Below are 7,783 nucleotides of genomic sequence, written 5' to 3' on the forward strand. Positions count from 1 at the left end.
ACTTCGTAATTTTCTGTCAGTCCAACTGACCGACATTCTCTGAACTGTGTAGTAAACCATTATAAATCACAGTATACAATGGCTAGAAGCAACTGCGCTTAAAGAAAACTGTCTGTTCATGCTATCTACACGATATAAGTATGGATGAAGAAGCTGACGTGTACATTAAGGGATCAACACTACATTGAAAGGTCGCGAGAGATTCCACGATTTTTGCATAACAAGTACCATTGGAAAATAGCAAATTTTGCATCAAAAACGATCCGTTCACACACGTTCATAGTAACAATGTACACTACCTGACACAAAACACATATACCATTTAAAGTGAAATTGGCAACCCACACAAGCTGGCAGAATTCAAATTGATCGAAGGCCTTCACCTCTAAGTAGTCACCTTGAGACGTGGCAGTGACATGATATTTCAGTGAGCATTCTCATTTCCGAAAGACAATGTTACCTAATCTAGTATGTAGAGCAAGAAAATAATTTATGGTGGTATAACACTAGACTGATCTTTGTTATTGCAGACTCGATTAATATTACCATTTTCCAGGGTAAATTTGACCGTGAACGTGCGTCTAATTAAGTAAAGCAATCAGACTAAAATTTCTTCTGTGTATAGCAAAGTACCTAAAGGATACTAACCAATAACGCAGTTTGAACCAAAGTTCTATGAACGGACAAAACAGTAATTTAGCAATAATGTTGATAAATACGGTCGCATTACAGAACAAATGGTAATGAATTTCACACTCCTGGATTAAATCAGTATGATGTACACCCTTTCCGTTAGATTATCAGAAGCACCTTTGAAAGTACTAGTAACCTCAATTAGGTTAATCATGAATCATTAATAACACTCTTAAAGGATAACACTAAAGTGCACTAGGCAGCAAATTATGCAACCAGTGCGTTCTCCAACAAACTGAGCTTTCTAACAACAAAAGTAGTAACATATGAGGGCCTGATACAGAGCCTTGATATACTTTTAAACAAATCGTTAAGTTATTTACATAAGAGTTAGAAACAAAATATTCTCTATGATAAATGGCCGATCAATAAAGGACACAATAGTCCTTAGGCAGTGGACGTTCTGGCTCACAGTACATCACCTTCAAAAATGGTTCAAATGGCTCTGAGAACCATGGGACTTAACATCTGAGGTCATCAGTCCCCCAGAACTTAGAACTACTTAATCCTAAGTAACCTAAGGACATCACACACATCTATGCCCAAGGCAGCATTCGAACCTGCGACCATAGCAGTCGCGCGGTTCCAGACTGAAGCGTCTAGAACCACTCGGCCACAGCGGCCGGCAGTATATCACCTAAGACGTCTTCAATAACGTCATCAGATTCGCTCCGCCTCCTTCACGCCTCAGACAAAAGCCATTTGCCCTATGTATAAAACGACGGTAAATTTAAATTTTTATGGGAAATTCAATTCTTGGCAGGTTTACCCCCCTCTTATGACGTCACTGTGAAAGTAGGGCTGCTTTCCTAATTTTAAATTGACGGGAAATTCAAAACATATACAATGGTGTAGTGCGTTTCTCGAATTAAATATGGCTAACCTGGAATACTGTCACTGGCTTCTATGTCAGAATCCAAGGTCTGGAACACTGGCACTATGGCGTCAGATTACAGTCTGAGACAAAGGATGTTTGTTCTCCCTGTACGTCCAGATCTGTCTGGTAGAGCCGGCCAAGGCGGCCGAGCGGTTCTAGGCATGGATGTGTGTGATGTCCTTAGGTTAGTTAGGTTTAAGTAGTTCTAGGTTCCAGGGGACTGATGACCTCAGAAGTCCCACAGTGCTCAGAGCCATTTTGCCTGGTAGACAAAGGATGCCAGTCTGTAGATCTACTTAACATGTTTCCTCAAGCTATTATTCACTCAGACAAGTAGGGACTTGCAAGCACGGTTGCCAGATAACTTGTTCTAAGAATAAAATTCAAGACGGGCTCTGGATTCTCCCCTGATGTTACACACCATCTGCCCCACGCTGAAGCCCAGCTGCCCATAGTTTAAACAGTCCCCTGTTCCTCTGACATCACCGTTTAAACAGTTAAGTTTGGAGCTGGCTTGCCTTAAGTTTCATTCCAGCCAGAATGCTGCTACTGCCTCACAGTCCGGCATACCATCAGCCGATGACGGCTGCCTGCATTCGCAATGAGTTGTGCAGAGCCAGGAGCTGTGAGTCCCAGTGCTCGAGTCGTGCCACCGTCTGCCGGTGACAGCTCCGTGCAAAGAGACACCACACGCGTACTCCCATTTCGATAACATAACGTGAAGTGGAGAGCAGAAGCCCCTATTTCGACCGCTAATATACTATTATGACGGCACTGCAGCCATAGCCGGGATGACCCGATTATAATGACGGGAAAATGTAAAAATGCATAAAGCACACTTTTACTTCACCCAAAATGACAGCGAGTCAAAATTCACATACGTTGTGCTACGGTCGCAGGTTCGAATCCTGCCTCGGGCATGGATGTGTCTGATGTCCTTGGGTTAGTTAGGTTTAAGTAGTTATAAGTGCTAGGGGACTGATGACCTCAGAAGTTGAGTCCCATAGTGCTCAGAGCCATTTGAACCTAAAGAAGGAGAAGTTACTCGCCAGGTGTAGTCTTATGCTTCTTACAACAAATATTGTACCGAGAACACTGAGTCTTGCGTTGAAACGCGCGAATTTTCTACCAAGCAATAAATTTTCCACGTAAATCGGAGAACATCCACGTCAGATCTATTCTAAATGGCGACAGATTGCAACAGCTCTAATTCCCACTTAGTGAACGTAACAAGCAGGTCGGTCTCTGGTATCACCAGATTGTCTGCGACCGCTATTCCACCAGTCTAAGGCTGCAGTTAGTTCATTCTAGAAAGACGTTGCATGTCGTTTTAGTCCTTTTCACTTCTCTCAAAAACGTCGACGCGCAGATATTAATGGATACGGTTACAAGCTGTTGAATATATATGGAGGCAGGAATCGTTTGAAATGTCTCAGTTGTCGTAGTTATACAGTGCTGTGACCACGGAATAAATGTCTTTGTCAGCGGTCCCGTAGCGTGCTTCTTCCCATCAGGTGGCCATGTGAAAGAGACACCTACACCCATATTTTGCTGGTGTTCACATGGTGTGCAAATAAAATAATCTCTAGACGTTCTTACTTTGTTACTACGTATCGCCCCGCTGATTTCATGGCTGGAGTTCTGCGATAGCTACCTGCTTTTTGCGTGCATAAATGAGCGAGGAAAGCGCTCTCTGAATTACACAGATGAAGGAGAAAAAACTAGCGTATCCGTTAGGAAGGAAATAAACTGGTGAGTCAATCAGAACAGATTTTATCATTTAAAAAGAAACAAAATGTACTTAGAAGCGCTGTGGCTTCCTAAAACAGTACGAAAACAACTCAGCACTCCGGGATTTCTGCGTAGCCCCAAAGCAGAGTGAGCCAAACTGACTTGCAAGGCTGACAATGCACCTCTCCATACATGCTTGCCTTTGCATCATCCAGTGAGCGTTAATTTTTGTACCTCTCCGAAGCCGCTGACGACTTGAGGTACAGCTCACTTTAATCTTAGTTCTGCCGTGCGAGTTTTACATATTAATTAACGACTCGCAAAATCTCATCTAATATCATAGTAGTATCAGAAGAACACACAGCGGCTCCCAGCGATTCTGTTCTGTCTTCAAGAAGACGGAAATATGAATTGCTAGCGCATCGAGTGTCAAGACTGTGCAGAGAATACCAAATTTCAGGCTTCACCTCTCACCACTGACAACACAGTGGCCGACGGCCTTCACTTAACGACAGAGAAGCACCGTTTGCGTGAAGTTATCAATGCTAACAGACAAGCAACACTGCGTGAAATAATCACAGAAATCAATGTGGGGCGTACGACGAACGTATCCGTTAGGATAGTGCGGCGACGAAATTTGAGGTTAATTGTCTACGGCAGCAGACGACCGGCGCGAGTGCCTTCGCTACCAGTGCGACGTCGCCTGCAGCGCCTCTACTCGGCTCGTGACCATATCGGTTGGACCACAGATGACAGGAAAACCGTCGTCTGGTCAGATGAATTGAAATTTCAGTTCTTAAGAACTGCCAGTAGGTTTCCAATGTGGCGCAGATATCACAAAGCCATGGACCCAAGTTGTTAGCAAGGCACTGTGCAAGCTGGTGGTGACTCCATAATGGTGTGGGCTGTGTTTACATGGAATGGACTGGGTGCTGGTTATACAGCCGTTCATGGATATCATGTTCACAAACAACGACGGAATTTTTATGGATGACAATGCACCATGCCACCGGGCCACAGTTGTTCGCGATTGGTTTGAAGAACGTTCTGGACAATTCGAGCGAATTATTTGGTCACCCAGACGCTCGACACGAATTCTATCAAGCATTTATGGGATACAGCGAGAGGTCAGTTCGTCCACAATATCTTGCGCCGGCAAAACTTTCGTAATTATGGACGTCTCAATATTTCTGCAGGGGACTTCCAACGACTTGTTGAGCCCATGCCCTGTTGAGTTGCTGCATTACGTCGGGCAAAAGGAGGTCCGACACGATATGGGGAGGTATCCCATGACTTTTGTCACCTGAGTGTATCCAGCGTGTTTTATCGCGTACTATTGCCACAAAATTTTCGGCGGAAATAGCCTAATAGTGGACGTTAACGGTTATGCTGCTACAGCATAGACCATCTTCTGCCATGTATAAAAGTCAGTGTGCTACAAATGCAAGTTTAAGAGACATCTTCCGCAGTAATACATAAAAAATAAAAACAAGATGTGACGATACACCTATAAACAGGCATTCAGGGATTTGAAATTATATTGGAATGTAAAAGATGAATCGTGCTCGTGGTTTTGGAATTGTCTGTTCTGTACCGTCCAGTGTGTTACACGCTACAGTGCTCGAGAATCAATATCACATAACAAATCAGCTAGCTTTTATTTGGCTTGTGGGGAGTTTATGGCGAGAATATTACAGCAGGATGCTGCAAATGAGGATACTTAAATGATATGGTGAGCCGCACAGCGGCGTAAAGGTCAGTAGTTATGTACTGGGCGAAAATGCGGGAATAGCCGCGCCGCAGTTAGAATGCGTTTCTCAACTTCTGCTCTGGTAGAGCCTGGAAGAAGGGGCAGGGGGGGGGGGGATCATCATAAGAAAGAAATGCATTTGTTGACTATGGTATAGACATATACACAAGTTTTTCCAGACTCTTGCCCGATATGCATGACTCTTTCAATTTAGGTGGTAGACATCCTGCAGCATGTAACAATAGGACTTTGGAGTTTATTTCCTTGCACTCTAATTTTGCTATCAGTCAGCCGCAATTTGAGCGTAATGAAGAGGTACTGCTTTCGTCTTTCCGAGGATAGACGAGTAAATAACCTGTAACAGTCACACAGATCTTTCCAACAGCTGGAACAATTTATTGCTTATAAACTCGTTTTTACAGCGGAAACTTCGACGAACTTAATTTTCGTTCAAAAGAGCGCGTTTCGAGCAGCACGGAGTAAAAAATATGAGATGCCAGCCTTTCTCCAAATCAGCGCTAGCAGGGTACTTAACACTAATACGTATTAGGAACATTCAAGCAAGAATGCTCACGTACACCAAATTCTGTTCTATCCTTTTCGCTCTTGGTATCCCCCTGAGCGAGACGGCGGTTAAAATCCCCGTCCGGGCATCCAAATTTCCGTGATTTTCTTTGAAAGGGCAGCGCCACTTTCCTTCCGCGCTCCGTCTCTCATAATCTCGTCGTTGTGAAGGTTAACTCCAATCTTCCTTCCTGTCTTTGGTAAACTCAGTTGTTTCATCACGAGACAAAAATGGTACATTAAAAATGATTATCTGCTTCAGGGTGTAGTTCATTACGTTCATACCGAGAAATAAATTTCTCATTATGATATACTCTGAAGAGCCAAAGAAACTGGTACGTCTGCCTAATATCGTGTAGGGCTCCCGAGAGCACGCAGAAGTGCCGCATCACAACGTGGCATGGACTAGACTAATGTCTGAAGTAGTGCAAGAGGGAATTGACAACATTAATCCTGCAGGGGGTGGCGATCTCTTCCGAAAAGCACGTTCCAAGGCATCCCAGATATGCTCAATAATGTTCATGTCTGGGGCGTTTGGTGGCCATCGGAAGTGTTTAAATTCAGAAGAGTGTTCCTGGAGCCACTCTGTAGCAATTCTGGACGTGTGGGGTGTCGCATTGTCCTGCTGGAATTGTTCAAGTCCGTCGGAATGCACAATGGACATGAATGTATGCAGGTGATCGGACAGGATGCTTACGTACGTGTCACCTGTCTGAGTCGTATCTAGAAGTATCAGGGGTTCCATATCACTCCAACTGCACACGCCCCACACCATTACAGAGGCTCCACCACCTTGAACAGTCCATAGCTGACATGCAGGGTCCATGGATTCATCAAGATGTCTCGATACCGATACACGTCCATTCGCTTGACACAATTTGAAACGAGACTCGTGCGCCCAGGCAACATGTTTCCAGTCATCAACAGTCCAATGTCGGTGCCGACGAGCGCAGGTGAGGCGTAAAGCTTTGTGTCTTGCAGTCATCAAGGGTGAGTATACGGCTCCGAAAGCCCATATCGATGGTGTTTCGTTGAATGGTTCACACTCTGACACTTGTTGATGGCCCAACATCTGCAGCAGTTTGCGGAGGGGCTGCACTTCTGTCACGTTGAAGGATTCTCATCAGTCGTCGTTGGTCCCGTTCTTGCAGGATCTTTTCCCGGCCGCAGCAATGTCGGCGATCTGATGTTTATATACGAAGACAGTAACTTGTTCTCGAAAGAACAGTTACTTTTGATGACCGTGCAGCTTTTCCCTGGAATAAATGATGACTAACTGACAACCTCAGCTGCCGACAGGTGTTGTTGATATACCTCGATGTGGACAGCTGAAAATGTGTGCCCCGACCGGGACTCGAACCCGGGATCTCCTGCTTCCATGGCAGACGCTCTGTCCATCTGAGCCACCGAGGACACAGACGAATAGCGCGACTGCACGGACTTATCCCTTGCACGCTTCCCGTGACACTCACATTCCCAACTGTCCACAATTCTACATATGTATTGTACCTTATAGACATTTGCCCACCCACTCATTACTCGCGCACGCTTTGGCGATTCCCGTAAGAGTTTGGGCAACCTGTGCGCATTCCCACAGACGAAGGTCAATGGCTGGGTAGCCACGCCAAAGCGTGCGCGAGTAATGAGTGGGTGGGCAAATGTCTATAAGGTACAATACATATGTAGAATTGTGGACAGTTGGGAATGTGTCACGAGAAGCGTGCAAGGGATAAGTCCGTGCAGTCACGCTATTCGTCTGTGTCCTCGGTGGCTCAGATGGATAGAGCGTCTGCCATGGAAGCAGGAGATCCCGGGTTCGAGTCCCGGTCGGGGCACACATTTTCAGCTGTCCACATCGAGGTATATCAACAACACCTGTCGGCAGCTGAGGTTGTCAGTTAGTCATCATTGATCGGATGTTTTACCGGATCCCTGATATTCACGGTACACTGGTGAAGTGGTCGTACGGGATAATCCCCATTTCATCGCTACCTCGGAGATGCTGGGTCCCATCACTCGTGCACCGACTATAACACCACGTTCAAACTCACTTAAATCTTGATAACCTTGTAGCAGCAGTAACCGATCTAACAACTGTGCCAGACTTGTTGTCTTATACAGGCGTTGCCGACCGCAGCGACGTGTTCTGCCTGTTTTCATATCTCTGT

The 7,783-nt window shown here is 45.3% G+C and overlaps 2 non-coding genes across 2 annotated transcripts; one reads left to right on the top strand and one right to left on the bottom strand.

Moving 5' to 3' along the window:
• Positions 1–6,954: 6,954 nt before the first annotated feature.
• Trnap-ugg (transfer RNA proline (anticodon UGG)) lies at positions 6,955–7,028 on the bottom strand. The gene has a single exon. It is a non-coding gene; the product is annotated as a tRNA-Pro (tRNA).
• Positions 7,029–7,376: 348 nt separating this feature from the next.
• Trnap-ugg (transfer RNA proline (anticodon UGG)) lies at positions 7,377–7,450 on the top strand. The gene has a single exon. It is a non-coding gene; the product is annotated as a tRNA-Pro (tRNA).
• Positions 7,451–7,783: the final 333 nt, after the last annotated feature.

Source organism: Schistocerca nitens, chromosome 3 (genome assembly GCF_023898315.1).
Source record: "Schistocerca nitens isolate TAMUIC-IGC-003100 chromosome 3, iqSchNite1.1, whole genome shotgun sequence".
Classification (NCBI taxonomy): domain Eukaryota; kingdom Metazoa; phylum Arthropoda; class Insecta; order Orthoptera; family Acrididae; genus Schistocerca; species Schistocerca nitens.